We start from the raw sequence: 21,253 nt of genomic DNA, 5'->3' as shown, positions 1-21,253 counted from the left end.
ACCGTGCATGTCTCATCCCAAATCATATGTGGTTTTTAAATGAAACCATTTCCCAGACCACGTGCTTTGGATTGGCTACATCTAAAAGGTTAAACACCCCGTCTTTCCCGGAGTTGGAGGAATATGAGAATTGGAGTAATTTTACTAAATTGTCCATTAGAGATATACAGGCTCTGCTTCTGAATTCCTCCTTTAACATTTCCAGTATGAATCCCAAGGGTTGGCTGCTTTGGCACCGTGGTGCTGATTCTTGCCAAAAGAGATTTTTAAATATAACTGACGGTTTTAAGACTGTTAGATCTGATCCCCGTTTTGATTTGAGTCATACTGTCACCTCTTACTCTGTTGGCAAGTTGTGTCAAGCTTGGCTGAAACATTCAACTTTACCTGCGGTTAAGTATCACCTTTCCAAACTGAATGCAGACGTGGATTTGAATGATTTCATTAAGGGCCCAGCTAGTGGCAGGTCGAAAAGGTGGTTATATGGTGTTTACAATGAAATTTGGAAACTCTCACAGATTGAGGCTGCTTCACGCCTTAGGGCTATTGATCAGGCAAATCTTGAGAAAGTGCTTGCAGTGGTTGACAATAGCATTAACGTGCTTTCCTCTAGAATTTACACATTAGATAATATTGTGTCGTCTGTTGTTGATATTGTGCATGATGAAGTGTCTGTATTATACCATGGTCAAAATCAATTACGTTCAATCATGCAGTTTGCATGGACACTACAGACTCTAAAAATGGGTAAAGTTCCCTGGGGGATACATGAACGTTTCCTCTTTATTTGCACCATTTAATTTGACAGACAAACAACGCTTGCTTTCAATGCGTGATGCTTCCTTTTCTATGCTCCATATTGAAAGATTGGAATCTTTACCTTTTTCTGTGGCAGAGACCACTGCTGCTACGTGGCTTATCCACGGTTTAATAACGCTGCCTTTTGCTTTATATAAGTTTTCAAATTGTATGAAATATGTGCCAATAGGTCGTTTTGAACCCTTAGGTAGCGGTTTTCTTCATGAGGTCTGGTCACTCCCATACACATACAGATGTTTCAAGGATGAACAAGAGGTTTATCTAACAGGGGATGAGTGTACTGAGACGCCAGATCATTCTTTAATGTGTAGACACATACAGTTACACGGTTCATGTAACAGGGACAGACCGAATATGGCTTGCGTTTTACAGGGCACGCCAGTTCCTGCTATCATCCCCACGTTTAAATTGTTAGAGAATGGTAGTTATTTAATGCTCAATAATGAAAACTGCTGTGGTTTAATTAAAGGTATAGCTTTCATAGTAACGGTTAGTGAGCGAGTTATTTGCTGCAGAAATGTTCTTTATCCTCCCACACGTGAACATAGGGAGTCTTCCATTTGGCCACAGATACCGACCTTGGGAGCAGAATTCAGCGGCATGGCTAGAATAAGAGCTCTATTGTCCCAGAAAGAGGTGGCCTTGAGCTCGGCCCGTGAAACTTTCGTGCTTCACATTGCTAACACCCGCACGGAGGTTCAGGCTCTTTTAAACACTGATTTGCCCTTGCATTTCGGAGCCATGGTCCGTTCTATCTTTAACGCATCCTCCACAACGGGCCTAGCACATTTTTTTAAAGTTGTTAGCGGTGGTCTCGTGACTTCCTTTGAGAAGATTTTTGGAGTCATCCCTGCTTTCTTCCATTCTATTTTTTCATCCTTGTTTGGAGGGTTCCCGTTTTTGCTTGCATTAGCGGCTGGCGCATTGGTGGTTTTCTGCCTTTTTAAATATGGATGCCCTTCCTGTGCAAGACCACGCACGGCTACTACTGACGCGGTTTCGCAACCGCATGCTTGATTACTATGGCACACTGCCGTTAGCGACTCTAAGCACGGCGTTTGGATTATCTTTTCGGTTCTCCTATTTCACCTGTGTCCAGCCTGTATTTCGCTGTCTGACCTGTGATTTCCTTTGGGCCATTGATTTGTGTCTCTGCGGACCAGCATCTTCTGACGTCGATTTTGATCAACTGATGAGTCCTATCATTGCTCACGAGTTGGTTTGTTCTGACGAAAGGGTTATGGCCTTGGCGGTGGCACATGGACTAATGGGTCCCTGGGATGTGTTGTCGGCAGCGCAAAATTTCTTGGAACTAAGTTTTCTTGAGAACCCACCGAGCTGTCCTCTGATGGTTATAGAGGATCCGGTGCTGGAAGATCACGTATGTTCCTTTCATCTTTTAAATTGGATGGCTGAACTGTTTTCTGATGAGGACAGTGACTTCCTCCTGGAGGCTGTTGCAGCTTACTTTTCATATACGGTCTTATCTTAGACACTGCCTCAAATTGACATGCTGATTGATAGCATTTCCTTGACTTTATTGACTTTTGGTCAAGACATTTTATTTTTCCTTGCCTATTGGCTTGAGCCACATTATATTTGTGGGCTATTTTTTTAGCATTAATTTTTATAATTGAATCTTTATTCATGCTCGTTTATAAATGGATTCTGCTCTCATGTGATGGCACTTCTGTTACCTTATTTAGTCCGTTCTCGGATCATGGGGGGGTGTTGTATAGCTCCTATATATCCTTATATCGTGTTAAGTTAGCATAGGTACATTTGAGATTTAAACGCCATTTTTCCTTTCTTGCAACTTCTGCACACGACCCTTAATTGTTGACTTAGCTTTCAACCTAGTGGTTTGCCGTGGTGTATGTGAGAATAATATGTTATTGCTCTGATATCAGTCTTGTTTAATAAAACATGTCTGCACGGAGAGTGCTGAAGTTTCAGGAGCAACACGATATGGAATTGTTATGAGGTCTGATCTCCACGCCTTCATAGTCATAACACAAGTGCAGCCTTTGCCAACTTGGGCTTGAGGCGGGATTGATATTGCTTTGCACGAGAATTGTTAACACACTTGATGCGGTGCACATGCAGAGAGAGCTGGTGTATGCTGATGTGATTCCTTCATGCTAGGACACTAAGGTATGGGCCCGCCCTAAAACAACCCAAAGAGACCTTCTTAGATAATAATATAATATATGTGTTAGGGAGGGTGAGATATAAGTGTTGTTAACTCTTATTCATTACAGCATGTTAACATGCTGTCACCATTCGCTTTTTATGTCTTAGTAACTATGCTGATAATTTTGCTACTGATAATAAGTATACTTGTATTATCAAAGATACTGCGCCTGAGAAGACGGCATTAGTAAATAAACATTTCAAATGCACATGTGTCTTCTTTACTCCATGTTCTGGTTTGTAATGATAATATAACGAAAGAGTGTTCATGAGTCCCACGTACCCTGAGGTACTGTAAGTTCATGTTCTGGTTTGTCTAAACATTGGGTGTTTGATATGTCCAATGAGACACTGTAGCTAGCTCGGTAAGGGGTGAGTTGGTTGCTAAGGTAAGTTTTGGGACACCCTAATTTGCCGAGGTTCCACTCCTCTGTGCACAGTTCTGTGTGAGTACAGAAACCCTGCAACAGCAGGTTAAAAGTAAGATTAATATTTGCAGACACATTAGCCCACCTACGTATTTTGTGACATCTAAAGTAATACTTGATACCACGTGAAGATTTGTGGCGCTCCCTCCCCCTGTGGAATACATGGATCTGCAATGTACCACCCTCTCCCATGAGCAGATCTGCAGTTGGCACGTAATTAGTTATCTTTGCGGTATGCATAGATGTAAAACTGTTTACATTGTAACTGTAATGATGCTCCCTGACTTGGCTTCCACCTTGTCTGTTGGCCCTGGTATGAACAGAGCACAATGGTGTCAGAATGAGGGTTTATACAGGTTTACAGGTACTAGGTATAAGTAGCAATTAAGATAGTTTAGATTAGATTAGAATATAACAGAATAGAATAGAATAGAATAGAATAGATTAGATTAGATTAGATTAGATTAAAAGTTTATAAAGCATTTGGTTACTCCAACAAAGTGTCCCCACACTAGGAATTCTTCTTATCTGTAAAGTGGGCCCATATCTGAAAATAAAGGTTACCTTAACACAGGACTACCTGATATGACCTAAAGAACCATCTTTTGAGTTTCCTGCAGAACAGCACTTCCGAGGCTGCATCATAAGATCCAGCACCAGTTATTTACAAGCTTTAGATGCTAAGTAGCTGAAGGATCTACCTCCTAAGCGTGCCCTTTGAATTTTTGCCACTGTCAGCTTTGCTATTAGAACTAGCCTATGTATGGGCTAAAGGTAGTGTGTATAGTTAGAGATAAAGCTGTGATTAGGGTTATCTGCATAAAAGTCTCCTACCCTTCAGATATCCAACGTCTCAATGTCCAACACCTAACTGAAGTTCACCCCAACTGAGACATAATTTCAGTTATTTGCACAAGAACAACAAGCAAGAAATTGTTAAAACCTGGTTCAAAGACATGAACCTTGACAGTTTCGAACCCCAACTTTCACCGAAGGTCAAGTCACTTGATTCACTCTGGACATAATCTTACCTTTAAGGTAGGTCTGGGCGGTACACTCTGCTCCGCCGGCAGAGTTCACAGAGTTTAGCTGCTCCATACTCCAGCAACAACTCCGCCAACCCCTGGCAGAGGGGAGTTTACTGGCGAAACGCCACTCACCTGATTCAGAAGGATACCCGTCAGGGCCGGACTGGGAACCACAACCGGCCCTTGCAAAGTGCTCGGCCAGCCCCCCTCCCCACTCGGGGGGGTTGGAGGTGCCGCTGAGCTCTTTGCCGGGGCCGGTTTTCGGCTGATTTTGTTACAGGGCCGATTTCGGCTCTGTAACAAAAACGGCCCCCAGGGGCACAACACCGGCCCCCACCCAAGCGGCGCACCAGGGGATTGCCCGGTGCCCGCTATGGCCAGTCCGGCCCTGATACCCGTCCCTTCCCGTAGCAGCTCCTGCAGCACCATTTCACTTTTGTTCTTACACTGAGACTCAACTTCCGCCCACTCGTTCATCTCTTCCGCCCTCACTCTGATGCCAGATTCTATGTAGACACCGGGCACTTATGCTTAAAACAAAATATCCCTAAAATAGCCACTCCTACATAATGTTAAAAGTAGTCGTTCGTGTGGTGGTGGTGCAGTGGCGGCTGATCCCCGCAGGCACCACGCAGACCGTCTCTGTGTTATTCAGCACCCTGTGGCGCATCAGGCTTGTCGTTGAGGAGATCGGACTGCAGGATGTGTTCATCGCCATGAAGAAGACCACCAGCAAGTTACACCGCTCCCGGTTGTGCCTGCTCATCATGGAGACCTGGGTGTCCCGCAGCAGGAAGCAGGTGAGGCGGGGTCCCTGTGACCAGTTGTATGTCATGGGCAGGGGGGTCAAGTAGTTTCAATCAATCAATCAATCAGGGAATTGTAAGCACGCTACACACCGGTGAGGGTCTCAAGGCACTGAGCGGGTGGGGGGGTTACGCAGGTCCGTTCAGCCGAAGAGCCAGGTCTTGAGGGTCTTCCTAAAGGTGTTCAGGGAGGGGGGCGACTGATATCTGCCGGTAGCTCATTCCACGTCTTGGCTGCAGTGTGGGAGAACGAAGTTTGAAAAGTAGATCACATCTATCGTGAACAAGGGTCAGTCTTCATCTACTACATTTTGCCTGCTTTCCATTTTTTCACTTTTTGCAAATTGATTGGTCGAGACTAGGTTGCTATGTTCTGTAATATGGGAGCAATTATAGTGCTAAACTCTACTAAACCGGCATTCACACACATACTTTTCACCAGGGCCGGACTGGCTACCGGGCAGTTGTGTGTGCTGCCGTGCTGGGGGCTAATTTCGTTGATGGGAACCTGCGTGTGCAAAACGAAATTCGTTTTCTCTTTTTTTATTTCAAATCGCACGCCGGTCCCCATCAACGAAATAAGACCCCACCACAGAGAAATTAGCCCCTAGCTCGGCAGCACACACAACTGCCCGGTAGCAAGTCCGGCCCTGCTTTTCACTCAAATTCCTAGTCTAACTTAGAGCCGCTGACCATCCAGTTCTAACACCCCCTCCCTCATGAGGCTGAACAGCACTGACTGGAGCCATCAGAAACCAGCTTCATAATTCCCCGAAACCCTGCAAGTCCATGTATGCTGCCCACAGCTTCTAGGACAGTGAATTTGAGATCCCTCCAGCAATGTGTTAACACGGAGCAACAGATATAATGGTAAACTATGTGAAAAGCTGTGGAAATATAAACATCTGAGGGACAATCTAAGAAATTTGCAGGAATAAAAGGCCGAGAATGTAAAATAAAAATAATGGCTGAGCACTATGCCCACGCGCAGAACTCAGCAGAGTTCGGCTGAGTTTTTCCGTAACTCCTCGGAATTCCGCAGAGTGAAACTCTGTGAACTCTATCCAGGCCAACTTTAAGGAGCACATTGCCAACAATAAAGATGGCCTGGTACCAGCCCTCTCTTGTAGAGGAAGTAAAACTGTTTCTATCAGGATACAGCTTCCAAACGTTTGTTAAATTCTTCATACGGTTGAGGATAATGCCCTGCATCCTGGCGTCCCAGACTCCACCTTAACTCCTTCGACGCTGATGACAGAACCGCTCCGTCATCAGCCGCGGTGGCGCTGTGCTGATGACAGAGCGGTTCCGTCATGGCCCGCCCGACGGCCTGCGTGGCGCTGATTTCGCGCCTTTGCGGCACGTTCTAGTGAGCAGGCGGGGCCATGACGGAACCGCTCCGTCATCAGCACAGCTCACCCGAGGCTGGTGACGAAGCGGTTCCGTCACCAGCGTGTGAGCGCCGCGCGGCCCCCCGCCCCCTTAGGGCTGCGGGGCTGCGGCGGAATAGCCGCCGCAGCGAAGGTGTTAACCCTCCCTTACAGGCAACAGACGTGGTGCAGCACATTTCATCCAGGGCATGAACAATATTATCACATCACCCCTATCATGGTGGAACTTCATTGGCTGTCCTGGCTGGCCCACACAATCTTCAAAACCAACTGCCTCTTTTACAAAGCATCACAACTAGCAACCCCGCTTACCTTGCAGACAGGCTCACTTTCTTGGGTCGCTTTTGGTGCACCTACAGCCACATCAACATCAGACAGGAGACTAAAAGTGTAAAAACTGGCCTTTTCCATCCATGCACCCAGGATCTGGAACAGCATCCCCTTATGCATCAGGACTGCCTTAAGGCTGCTCCAAGTCAGGAAAGCATCGGAGACACACCTCCTAAAAAGAACGCTGCAATATGATGCAGAAATAGTGCACTTATCGTCTCAGAACCCGGGCTCGCTCTTCTTTCACTTGTTGGCTGAACGCTATATGACTCTATGCACAGCACTTCGTTGCGATGCCGTGCGCGCCACGAAATTCGTTTTATTTATTTATATGTTTACTTACCTGTTATAGTCCGTAATCCATACATTACAACCCCCCACCCTGCCCCTCCCCCTCCCTACGTCACCACCCTGCAGTTACACCTACTACCGGCCGTGCCTGGTAAATAGGTTAGGAGGTAGAGGTAGGATTAAAGTTACTAGGGTATAAGCCTGGTTTTCCATACAAGGGTATACACAGGATGGAGGCATTAGACCTGTGTAGGGATACAAGTGCTAGGGCATAAGCATGGGGATCTGAACCACAGTATACAGAGGGGTGAGGGTAGTAGATATAGGTAGGGAACAAGGTGCTAGGGTATACGTTAGCATATCTATAACAGGGTATAGAAAGGTGTAGAGGTAGTGGGCTTAGGTATTGATAAAGGTAATAGGGTATAAACAAAAACATCTGTTCCAGTGTATTTAGAGGGTATATAGAGGGGTAGAGTCCTAGTTACAGGCAGGGATAAAGGTAGTAGGGTATAAGCAAATATCTGTTCCAGGGTATATAAAGGGGTGGAGGTTGTGGATACAGCTAGAGATAACGATACTAGGGTACAAGAAGGGGTATCTCTACCAGGGTGTACAGAGGCACAGGAACGGATAAAGGTACTTGGATAGCATTGGTAGCTGTGCCTGAGTATACACAGACTAGCAGCCCGTCCCGATGTTATCCGGGAGCAATTAGGCTTGAGGGCTCCCACCCGGCCCGACGTTGTCCGTGGGTTTGAGCCTTCCTCCATATATTGCAATATTATACCTCTATGTTTACTTTGTACACTTTTGTAACCTGCACAGGTCACTTTTTCCTCCTGTAATGCAGTATTATACCTCTGTTTACTTTGTACGCTTTTGTAACCTGCACACATCACTTTTTCCTCCTGTAATGCACCGTTTGGCTCACTTTTGCAATGCACCGTTTGCTTCTTCTTGTATTTTGTTGGCTCACGATTGTCATTTTTGCTTGATTTAATGAAACGTTTGCTTACTTTGTACACTTTTGAAACCTGCACACGTCACTTTTTCCTCCTGTAATGCACCGTTTGGCTCACTTTTGTAATGCACCGTTTGCTTGCTTACTTTGTACGCTTTTGTAACCTGCACACGTCACTTTTTCCTCCTGTAATACAGCGTTTGGCTCACTTTTGTAATGCACCGATTGCTTCCTCTTGTATTTTGTTGGCTCACGATTGTCATTTTTGCTTCATTTAATGTAACGTTTGCTTTTGTATTTTGCCGCCGCTCACCGCTCCTAAATAAATAAATTAATAACCTACCTGATCCGCCGCTCACCGCTCCTCCCCGCCTGTCCACCACTCCTCACCGCCTGTCCGCCGCTCCTCACCGCTCCTCCCCGCCTGTGCGCCGCTCCTCCCCGCACTCATATCCACCGGTCCTCTTCGCGCTCCTGTACTCCGCTCCTCCCCGCGCTCCTAACGTCAGCACGCACGTCGCGGCCGGCGCTTCTTCCAAGGGACTACTTTTTTTGGGGTACATTTTTGAAATTACGTATATTTATCACGTTTATATAGCCTATGTCCATCTGCACACCCTGACGATTACAACGATGTATCGGGTGTGTGGATTGGCGCTGTGGTTCCCGAGTTTACCCGCCTCAAAGGTTCAAAGTTCTTCCTTTATAATAGTAGTATAGATACACAGATACCCCTGCATCTAGAAAAGAAGCAGGGCTATCTGTGCATGAGTACACAGATGTGTAGAGGTAGTATGTATAGGTAGGGAAAAAGGTAATAGGGTATACTGAGGTGTATATGTATTAGGGTATACAGAGGGGTACAGGTACTGGATCAAAGAACCAACAAAGGTATTAGTGTATAAGCAGGGGGATCTCTAACCCTGTATATAGAGGCATAGAGGTAAAAGGCACAGGTAGGGGTAAAGGTACTAGGTTATAAGCAGGGGTATCTGTGCCTGAGTATACAGAAGGGTAGTGGGGGTAGGTGTAGGTACCATTAAGGGTACTAGAGTAGAAGCAGGGGTATCTGTGATAGAGTACACAGATGTGCAGAGGTAATAGGTATAGGTAGGGTTAAAGGCACTAGGGTAGATGCAGGGGTATCTTTACTAGGATTTAGAGAGCGGTAGAGGTCGTTGGCATGGATATGGATAAAGGTACTAGCATATACACAGGGGTATCTGTACTAGGGTATACAGAGGGGTGCAGTCGCTAGGTCTAAGTGCCATTAACTGTATTAGTGTATAAGTAGGGGGTTCTTTGCCAGAGTACATAGAGGGGGAGGGATAGTAGGTATAGGTAGAGATAAAGGTACCAGAGTATAGGAAAGTGGAGAGGCCTTAGTGAATACCATCTATTTGAAATGATTTGAGGAAACAAGATGGTGGAAGAGGTTCCTCCAGAACAAGTTTCTTGAGTCGTTGTTTCTCCAGAATCACATACCAGGCCATAAAGTGCTGATGCCAGGATGTGATCCCATTGGATGGTGTTGGGTCCATCAACTGTCCATCAGGCTTGCAGGTCCGGCCTGCCGTGTGTGTGGCTGCACTGAGTGACAGTGACGACTTAATATCAGAAACTGAGCGATCAATACGGCTGAGCTCGATCACCCGGCGAGGACGCCATAAGCGACGCGTTATCAAAGGCAGACAAACACATTCTGCTGCAATAATGAAACTAAAAGGATCTCCTGCTCAGATGTCAGCGGTGCTTGTTAGCCGGAAACAGCGCTGAGTGACAGGCGGTGCTGACCCCTGAGAGAGGCTGCTGATACAGCCGGCGGAAAACTGCATGCACTAGTTATTCAAAAAGACTCTTGTGTAGGCCAGAGAAATCGTTCGGCAGGCCCTGCCTTTTTCTACGGCATTCAAGCACTCTCTCTTTGACATAAAAGAGGGTTCTTTTTCCATTTATAATGTATTTATCTGTCTCTCCCTATCTATTTTCTATGTCTGTCTGTCTATTTATCTATCTATCGATTTATCAATCTATCTTACATATGCTAACTTTTAATTAAGGATTCCAAGTGGGTCGCAATCGACCTACTTCATGAATATTAATGAGGTAGGTTGCAGTTTGCTACTCATTAGGAATGATACCCATCATAGGGATGGTGGCCTGCTGGGGTCAGCAGACCACCAGGTCTATGACTGCTTTTAAATAAAGCATTTTTTTTAAATTGCAGCCTGTGTTCATTAAAGGAAAATGGGATGTGTTTTGAAAACAAAAAAAAACTGAAACCTTAAAGTTTTTTTTTTTTTAAGAGTAGGCAGTGGTCCATGGAACCGATGTCTGTCCGTAAAAAATATTTTGTTAAACATTCTCAAAGGAGAAGGGGTCTCCTGGGGATCTCTTCCCTTTTGCGAAAGGTTACCACTACCTTTTAGTATTCGGTAAAAAAATGTAACACATTTTACCATAATTCGGTCACAAAACATTAATACATTCCACTGCAATCTGGTATTTGAAAGCAACGACCTAAACACGCCCCTTCCAAATACAGAATCACAAGTTACTGAATTGCAATTTGCCGTTGGTGCATATTAAAATGCTGTTTTGTGGTCACAAATGGCCCGAATCCGTAAATCAGGCTGCTTGCGGCCTCCAAAAAAAGATTTCTATATAAAGCGCATAATGCTGTCTATCTATCTCTCTAGCTATCTACATCTGTCTGATCTGCTGTCTGTCTGTCTATCTATCTATCTATCTATCTATCTATCTATCTATCTGTCTGTCTGTCTATCTAATCATCTATCTATTATCTATCTATCTATCTAACTATCTATCTATCTATCTATCTATCTATCTATCTATCTATTATCTATCTATCTATCTATCTATCTATCTATCTATCTATCTATCTATCTATCTATCTATCTATCTATCTATCTGTCTGTCTGTCTGTCTGTCTGTCTATCTAATCATCTATCTGTCTGTCTGTCTATCTGTCTATCTATATTCTGTAAGCCTGTCTATCTTTCTGTCCATCCATCTTTCTCTCTCTTCTTGTCTCTCTGCCTACCTGCAGGGGCGGCTCTAGGCTCATGGCGGCCCTGGGCAAAGAGCGTTGGTAGGGATCCCAGGAAGAGGGGGTCCGGGCGGAGCTCCCCGGTGCTCAGGAGGGGGGGTCAGGGTGTGGAACAGAGCCGTAGGCAGCCAAATCCCTGCCTCGGGCCGTCACGCAAATATGTATCCATCCTCAGAGGATTATTATATTAAGGAAATATATTGGCGTGGAGGCCCCTGGGGTTTGGTGGCCCTGTGCAGGTGCACAGCTTGCACATGCCTAAGGCCGTCCCTGCTACCTGTGTACGTATCTGCCTTTCTCTCTCTGTCTGTCCCCCCTCCAAGCAAGCCTTTACATGTGTAGCAGCCATTGCTCTGCTCTGGGACACTGCCAGCAGTACAGGGTGATTGACGAGAATGGACAAGGCGCTAGAGGCGCTGAGTCCGGGGGTAGAACCACTTTTAAGGGAAGGTAATAAAATGTTTGTGGCATCACCCTCAGTGGTCCTAGATTCACCTTGAATACAACAAATGCTTCCCCCTACCAGGGTCATTTAGCGCCACGTGCGTGCCCCGGCCCTGTCTAGGGGCCCTTCAGGGCCAATCTGGCCCCCTCATTGTGCTACACGGTGATGGCATTTAAAGGGGGTGAGCGGGGAATGGTGTCAGAGGAGATCTCAAAATCCTAGCGGGTAAAATAATTTGAATTGGGATTCCCACCCTAAATCTCTGTTAATGGAGAAGAACGACGAGCCACAGAAAGGGATGTATAGTATGCTTGCCACTGGGAGGCCCCTTCACAGTTGCGCCATTTCCTGCTGGAACAGACCGGACACAGTCCACGTGTCACCCTTTCAGAGCTTCGTTAGCAAAGACTCACTTAGGCCAGCTACAGTCTCACCGATCAGCAGCAAAGGTTTCTAAATTTAGGCCCGCACTCTTGACATGCCCGCGCGCCTCAGCCTTCCTGTCGGCTTTATCGATTTTCGGAGCCTCCGCGGGGAAGCCGCTCTTGGAAGGCTCGGCGTGTGCGAGGGATCGTCTGTGAAACATGTTATTATCCCCCCGTCTCTGCTGTACAGGCCTCTCAGCTCTCCCCACCTCGCTCATGGCAAAGCCTGGAATGCCTGCCCACCAGAGATTCTATGGGGCATATTATGAAGACAGGCAATAAAATTAACGCCGCTTAAGCGGCAGAAAACTGCAGCTAACATGGTGATAATGGGCTTGATAATATGTTCTATGGAATTCCAATTGAAGCCCATGTTAGATATATGTCTCTATGTTTTGTGGCGTTTTTATAGTGCTTCAGATCCCTGACAAGGCAGAGAGCACTAACATTCACATCTGATCTGTTCCGGCGCCCTTTTGTGCGCATGTTTTGTAGAGTGTGGCTTGCTGTTTGATATGATGTGGTTACTGCTTTTCGTAGGGTGTGGGTTGATGTTTGGTCGGGTGTGGGTAACTCTTTTGCATTGGGTGTGAGTTGATGTTTGATAGGATGTGGTGCTTTGCATAGGTTGTGGGTTGATGTTTGGGATGGTGCGAGTTGCTGTTCGTTAGGATGTGGGTTGATGTTTGGTAGGATGTGGTTGCTGCTTTGCATAGGTTGTGAGTTGCTGTTCGTTAGGATGTGGTGTGATGTTTGGTAGGTTGTGGGTTGTTGTTTTGCATAGGGTGTGGGTTGCGGTTTTGCATAGGGTGTAAGTTGAAGTTTGGTAGGATGAGGTTGCTGCTTTGCCTAGGTTGTGTGTTGATATTTGGTAGGCTGTGGGTTTCTGTTTTGCATAGGGTGTGAGCAGATGTTTTGTAGGATGTGGTTGCTGCCTTACATAGGTTGTGGCTTGATGTTTGGTAGGTGTAGTTTGCTGTTCAGTACGATGTGGGTTGATGTTGAATAAGATGTGGGTTGTTTTGCATAGGGTGTCGTTGTGGTTTTGCATAGGGTGTGAGTTGCTGTTTGGTAGGATGTGGTTGCTGCTTTGTGTAGGTTGTGTATGTTGATGTTTTGGAGGGTGGGGTTGCTGTTTATTAGGATGTGGGGTGATGTTTGGTAGGATGTGGGTTGTTTTGCATAGGGTGTGAGTTGAAGTTTAGTAGGATGACGTTGCTCCTTTGCGTAGGTTGTGTGTTGATATTTGGTAGGGTGTGGGTTGCTGTTTTGCATAGGGTGTGAGTTGATGTTTCGTAGGATGTGGTAACTGCCTTCCGTAGGTTGTGGCTTGATGTTTGGTAGGTGTGGTTTGCTGTTCAGTACGATGTGGGTTGATGTTTGATAAGATGTTGGTTGTTGTTTTGAAGAGCGTGTGGATTTGCATAGGGTGTGAGTTGATGTTTGGTAGGAGGTGGTGGCTGCTTTGTGTAGCTTGTGGGTTGATGTTTTGGAGGGTGTGGGTTGCTGTTTGGTAGGATGTTGGTTCTCATTTTGCATTGGATGTAGGTTGAAGTTGGCATAGATGGCAGTGTTGGGGCAAGAGCATGAGGTTCAGAAGTGTGCTCCAAACACGCTGAAGCAGTCTAGTAGCTCTGCATAGACATGAAGCAGTGCGGAAAAGTGTGAGAATAGATGGGGCTGTGCATTGAGATGCATTGAGCTTGCATGTGTGATGCATAGAGCTTGAATGTGCGATGCGTAGAGCTTGTATGCGTGATGCATAGAGCTTGAATGTGCGATGCATAGAGCTTGATTGTGTAAAGCATAGAGCTTGAATGTGTGATGCATAGAGCTTGGATGTGTGATGCATAGAGCTTGAATGTGTGATGTACAGAGCGTCATTGAGTGATGCATAGAGCTTGAATGTGTGATGTACAGAGCGTCATTGAGTGATGCATAAAGCTTGAGTGTGTGATGCATAGAGCTTGAATGTGTGATGCATTGAGCTTGAATGTGTGATGTATAAAACTTGAATGTTTGATACGTACAACTTATATGCATATATAATTTGAATATGCAATGCATATATCTTCAGTGTGCAATGCATAAAGCTTCAATGTTGGATGCATAGAGATTCAATGTTTGAAGCTTATAGTTTCAATGTGCGATGCATACATCTTAAGTGTGAGATTCAGATAGATGGAATGTGCGATGGCTATACCTTGAATGTTTTTATGCATATTGTTTTAATGTGTGATGTAAATAGCTTTAATGTGTGATGTAAATAGCTTCAATGTTTAATGCAAATAGCGTCAATGTGCAATATACATATATATATATATGTGATCAAGGCTATCTCTTGCCGAAACGCGTCATGGCGGACTGGTGCTGGGCTAAAATTCAATAAAATCATTTGCACCCTCTCTGGGTCTCGCTGTTCCTGTTTGCTGCCTGACAGTGATTGCTGTTGCTGTCCATTTGCATCGCGGGAACTCCACGTACCTCATATATATATATATATATATATATATATATATATATATATATATCCAACACAAAGCTCGGCGTGAAGCTCTGATGGCCGCTTGCAGCGGCGGGCCCGGACGGGATCGCCAATCCCAACGTATTCCACCACACTCGTTCACCTTTGAAAAGAACGATGTCCAGGCCAGCAATTGCGTTCAAAACTGGTATTTAATCACAGCCCTACTCGACGCGTTTCGGGAACAACTTCCCTTGCTCACGAGTCCAGCAAGGGAAGTTGTTCCCGAAACGCTTCGAGTAGGGCTGTGATTAAATACCAGTTTTATATATAGCTTGAATGTGTGATTCGTACTGCATCAGTGTGCGATTCATATCTCTTTAGGTGGAATGCATATAGCTTCAGTGTTTGCTGCACCTAGTTTCAATGTGCGATGCATGTAGCTTCTGGGTGCGATGCCGACTGAGTGCACGTTCAATGCATATAACTTCAATGTTAAATGCATTTAGCTTCGATGTGTGATGCAAACAGCTTCATAGTGAGATGCACGCAGAGACGTAGCTTCAGGTGGGGGTGTTCATGGTATGACACCACCCAAATAAATGCATTCTTGGCTATGTAGTTGGACCTGGGGGCCATGAGTTGGATCTGGGGGCCATGAGTTGGGTCTACTATATCTGTGTCCGTTTTTTTCATTGTTTTAATTAAGTAAAAGGTTTTACCTTGTTAATTCTTTGATGAGGAGCTTAAGTATGTATAGAGACCGGTTTATCAAAAAATAGTAAATCTGCTCCTACAGCAGTACTCCTTGAACAGGTGCATATTTAATACTTTTAGAAATTCACAAACCTTGGCCGGCATAGGCTTGGAAAACTGTGGAAGTCTGCGGTTTTCCTGGTATACTGCTGACAATCAAACATCCAAAACATGGGACGTGGGTTTGCAAATAATCTAACCACTGGCAATTGCTTGGGGTAGCATTTCAGGCCATTGTTTTTCACCCACTGTGCCTCTCTGGACAGAGTCCCAGCTAATGCAAATCAGTATTGACCCTGTTCCTTATGAAGAGTCCACACCGATCCTCTCCACCCTGTGGCCCACCCCTTTTTTAGTTGGGAAATTTGAGATCCACACCCCCTGAATCTCACTGACTAAGCTACATCCACGCTTACAACTTCAAATGTGATTCCTCTCCTCACTTTGGAGGCTGGAGCCGGTGCAAGGATTTCCTTTTATTCTTTTGTTCCTCTCTATGAACACAGGGATTTCTCCTGGTCCAGAAAGGGGAGGTTTTTTTCTGTTCACCTGCAGAAAAAATCCTGCCTGGCTGGTCTCATTAGCGTGCTGTAAGCGGTCCAGGGAGACTGCAGTATATAATTTGCATGATTTCGGTTGTTCCTAGTTTTTTTCCCCTTTTCTTGCAAGTTGGGTAATTGAACATTCGTTTTGATCTCGAGCGTGGCCAAGCTTCTGAAGTAATTAAGCATTTGCCTCTCTGGGCCCTGGAGCTGAACGTTCTGTTCCCTGTGCCTGTCCAGCGCTGTCAGCTCTCTGGTTCTGCCAGAAAGATGCATCATTGGCTTTCTGGATGGGACCAGGTGTCTGTGCTGCACCCGGGGTCCGATTTGAGAGCACCAATGTGCTTGCACCAGGTACCACCAAAGACACCGCACAGTGCGCCAAGTGTGTTTGGTGGGTTCACAGAGATAACGTAGGTGAGGGGTGCATCAAGTGCCAGGTATTCATTCACCATGAAGGGATAGTAACAACGAATAAGAAACAAGTTTGATCATGCCCTGTTCCACATTTACACACTTTGTGTGGCTTAACGCCGCTTTGTACATATTGTACCCTTTTGCACATGTATCTGCGTGAAAGGGGCATGCATTGGGTGTTGTTGTGGGTGTTCTACTAGAACAACCATTACTTTTTTACATTGTCCCAAACTTACAAGGATGTGTAAATCTGAGGCAGTGCCAAAAACTAACACCACTGAAAAGCAGGTGTTAGAATGGTGCAACGAGGAGAAATACTTTAGTTTTTCCTAGTTTTTGCTCTTTCTAAGTGTGCTGCAATCTGAAGCACACATAGAAGCCTCAATTAGCATTTAATGATAGTTTATGTGAAGGAAAGTGTCCCTTCCTGCACATAAACAATCATCCTTGCAGCACAAAATCTCTTGCACCATGTTCTAACGTTTTCTGAATTGCAGGGAATCATCCCTGCACTGCAGGCACCCTTGCACCATAGTACAACTGTGTCTATCTTAGCACTAGGCTGCTTTTTTTTGTGCCAGGACAAGGGAAAATACAGGGTTGCTCTATATTCTTGTGAATACGGCGCATCCCTGATGTTTTTAAATGACGCAGCGCTGATAAGTTGCTTGCGGTGCCACCATGTGTCATTTCTTTGTGAATATGTCCCTCTGTGTGGTGCAAGATCGCTGGTAGAGCTGATATTCACGTTTCATTAAAAACAGCAAAGCCCCCAGTTAGGAGATGCGGTGCTGTGGCTAGCCAGGCTCACCTTTCGATTCTGGAAGCAGTAAAGAAGGGTTTTAGTCCCAGCTTCTGCATTTGACCAACTTGTGTGATCTTGTACAAATTGATTTATTGCGTAGTACACCTGGGTTCCTTTTACTCACTAATAATTGGGCTTATGTAGAAATGGGTTGGCCCTCTGTTCCATATGAAAAGAAATTATAATAATTTCAATGTAAACAGCAGCTGAGAGCCACATAATATATGGAATACTGTACCCCTTGCCGTACATGATTTGTACTATGAAATATCAAGGCTGGTATTCTCGAGAAACAGTAAGATGATGTACAGAATATAATAAGGCAAAATATTAAAAGGTTAGAGCATATAGAGGAAGTATATATTTAATATTCTTAACTCCACATATATGCACCATGAAGATTTAAATGTTGTTAGGTACATATGATGAGTTAGGTATAGAAAATCAAGATTTATTCACTTTTTGATATTTAGTCCTTCGAAATTGTATCCACAGTATTTTGTGCCATCAAAATTCCTGCCTCAATATACCGGAGACACACCCGTACATGATTTTGTAAGTCACTAAGGAATTCCATGAGGTACGAGGCCAAAGGGCGACTTCTTTTATAAAGTCATATTGCTCTGAGGTGACTTCAAATATCCTTTTATTGTACGGCAGAGGGTATTTTATTCCTGATAATACATGGTCACACTATCATCCGTCTCACAAACCTCCTAAATCCTTACTGTCCTGCTGTTACTTCTTCACTGCAGACATGAAAAATAAAAGCAAAATCGGGACTGGGAAATAAGCATGGCAAAAAGTAGGGAGTAATTTGTGGGAAAAGATATCAGAATCAGTTTAATGTAAGTCAGGTTAAAAAAATGTAATAGCCCAGATTGAGTAGAAACATGGAGACTAAGGGGCATATTATCAAGGGGGTTTATCTCCGCTTTTTTGGCTTTAAAAGCCAAGAAAGCGGAGATAAAATTATCTCCCTATTACCTAGCTGTCGCTAACACCAGTTAGCGACAGCTAGTAGGAGATAGCGACCATCTTGGGCCCCACTTTGCATGTCAGTGATATTTATCACTAATGACATGCAAAGTGGGCGTGCCAAGATGTTAACGACTGGAAACAGTCGCTAACATCGCTATCTCCTATTACCAACTTATGGAGATATTCGCGCTAAGCGTGAATATCTCCAAAAGCTAACACCTGCCCTGAGCAGTTCTTAGCCATGTTATCCAATGGGAGGTGGATAACATGGCTAAGAGCATTAGCTCGGTAATGCATGAATATCGCGGACTTTTCAGCGATATTCATGCATTGCGGCCGATTTTTATCGCATTTGCGATAAACCTTGATAATAGCAAGGTTCCTAAGCGATAAAAACCGCCGCAGCTCAGCGGTAAATTTTTGTCTCTAACCAAGTAATAGCGATAATTATCGCTATTGCTTGGTAATATGCCCCTTAGTCGCTGCGTCACGTTGCGCCAAATATTAGTGAGCCTGACCTGTAGTTTAGCTGAAAGCACGATGAGTGGACCCCGACGAGGAAACCCACAGATAGTGGTCAACACCCTACTAATCAGGAGAGCGTACAGTGCACAGAGACCATCTGAATGACAAATACGCTCTGCGGCGAGCTGTATAAAATAACAAGGTTACTCTGGATATTAAGCTCTCTGAAATTATCTTCCTTCCGAACATAATCACATTTTAGGATACCTTCCTCCTGTCCATGCTCGTTTCCTGTCTGTGTTGGACATAAATTCTGGCCTTTCGTGAACTGTAACTTGTGTTTCTTCGGAATAGCAAACTTAACCCTTTACAAAATGATTTGCGAACTGTGATCAGACCGCACATATTGAAATATCGGTGTATTAATTCTGTAAGAGAAAGGCCTGTACTAAAGTTACATTAAAGTTGCATACTGAGCTGACAGCCTTTCTGAAGACGTACCACCCTACACAGAATTTTCTATTTTTTTTTACATTTTATTGATCTATTTAGATTCTATATGTCTCATCAATTGTCAATAAATGAATACTCGGCTTTCATGAACATAATCTGTGGAATTCTGTGGTTCGAAATTCTGGGCACATAGCAGTGTGCAAAGTTGCTAAGTTTATGTTTTTACAACTGTTGCAAAATGTGGAAAGCTTCTCAACATTTCATTGTCATTTATGCATGAACTTACAATTTACGTCACACACGTCTATGTTTAAAACTAATATCCCTGTGGATCGAAACCTCTGCAAAAGGTAAATAAAACTAATATCCCTGTGGATCGAAACCTCTGCAAAAGGTAAATAAAACTAATATCCCTGTGGATCGAAACCTCTGCAAAAGGTAAACTTGCGGAGAAATAATCTGCAACCATTTGCCTCTGTGCATAGGTAAAATTGCAGATGATTGATTATTCAGCATACATTTCCCAACTTGGCTGGTTTTCTTTAGGGTCAAAGTATCTCACTATATGGAGAATATTATCTCACAGTGTGGAAAAAAGTTAGCAAAGGTCCCTTGGGAAACTTTATAGCCTTCATGAAGGGTGATCATTTGGAAGTTCACAAAACATTGCTGAAAGAAAAAAATTTGCACAGCCCTACTGGGATTTAAAAGAGGGTTTACAGAAAAGCACCACATTTTTAAAGAGATTTATGGCGCCCATGCTGGGGCTTGCTGCTACCCATAGGGTCACTGTCAACAAGGAGAACATACCTTATGCAAAGGCGTCCTTGTCAAAATGTGTGCCATGCAAAGTGAGAGTCAGATTACTGAACCCCAGAGTATGGTATATGGTTACATTAGCACAATCTGTTATAGTGAGTTATGTGAGTCTGTATAATTTAGCAGCCTAGGGCTGATTTATGCTAAAGCAAGCACATGAGGCTGTAGGATAGGTACAATGGGTAAAAAAAACAACAACAAAAACCCTTTATAAATATTGTATGATTCTCGTGTCATTTCAGATGTACAAACTCCCTGAAATCACTATTGAAGAACATAGAATATTGCATTCTATACATTTTTGTTGTATTTCATGGTGTCCATAAATGTTCCTGTGGTAGGTTACTGGTGATTGGCAGTCTGATAGTTATCAATGTAATCCACCCAGTGTTTGTTAGGTTTAAAGAGGATATAAGACCATTATATGGAGGTGGAATCCTAGACCGCAGCACGTAATCCTGGGAGGTTCACCAGACCACAGGCCTTTTAATATTCAGGGGGTTAGGCCGTCTCCTGGCTTCCTCTGCATTGTATGTCTGTGTTGTGAGAATCCAGCTTTGGTTTCCTCCTGCTGTTCTCCAGTGCCCAAGGGCAATACATGCAATGAGAACTGAATCAAGTAAATAAAACATGATTACGGATGAGAAGGAGCCAAGGCTCCCTGGGACACCGCTCTTATGCAGTTATGTTTCCAGCGCTTTTCTGCCATTTTATTTCAAATGAGCTAGTTTTACGCAGGCGCTGCAGTCAGTCTCCGGCTTTCGTCTATCAGGATTTCTTGTGTATTCTGTTGTACTGATTTTGTACTCCCCTTCCACAAACCCCTTGCTTGTAATTATCAACAAATATTGGTATATTTCTTCATCTATACATTTAATACTGTTTAATTTATTTTTAATGTCCACATAGGCAGTTCTGGGGGACATTTGAGCCCCCAGTCATCTGTTCTCTGTAGAAGGAAGGTTATAACCATATGTGGGGGAGTAAAGAACAATCCCCCACATGCATCATTGTGTCTTTTTGCATTTCTTAATTTGCGAAAAATAAGGAATCGCAAATTAAGAAATGCAAAATGATATGCATCAATATTTTCGGTATTCTTTTGGGATTCGGTAAAAATCGCAATTTTTACCGAATCCCAAAGAAATACCGATTTCTTAACTTAATTTTCGCAATTCCCATTGATTCCTATGGGCCAAAAGGCCCATAGGAGTCAATGGAAATTGCGAGTGGCACTTAGAAAATTTCATGGGTGCAGGGGGGGGTCCAAAGGACCCCCCCATGCACCCCTGAAATGTATTTTTCGCATCATGTTGCACACACACATGTCCTAAGGACATGTGTGTCCGTAACATGAATGT

General features: G+C 44.3%; 1 protein-coding gene across 2 annotated transcripts in view; it reads left to right on the top strand.

Annotated features, from left to right (window-relative positions):
* RBMS3 (RNA binding motif single stranded interacting protein 3) overlaps positions 1-21,253 on the top strand; it is a 1,517,465-nt gene that overhangs the window by 870,076 nt on the left and 626,136 nt on the right. The gene's annotated exons all lie outside the window — the stretch shown is intronic.

The sequence above is a fragment of the Lissotriton helveticus genome, chromosome 10, assembly GCF_964261635.1.
Source record: "Lissotriton helveticus chromosome 10, aLisHel1.1, whole genome shotgun sequence".
Lineage (NCBI taxonomy): Eukaryota > Metazoa > Chordata > Amphibia > Caudata > Salamandridae > Lissotriton > Lissotriton helveticus.
This window is presented reverse-complemented; position numbering and strand designations above follow the sequence as displayed.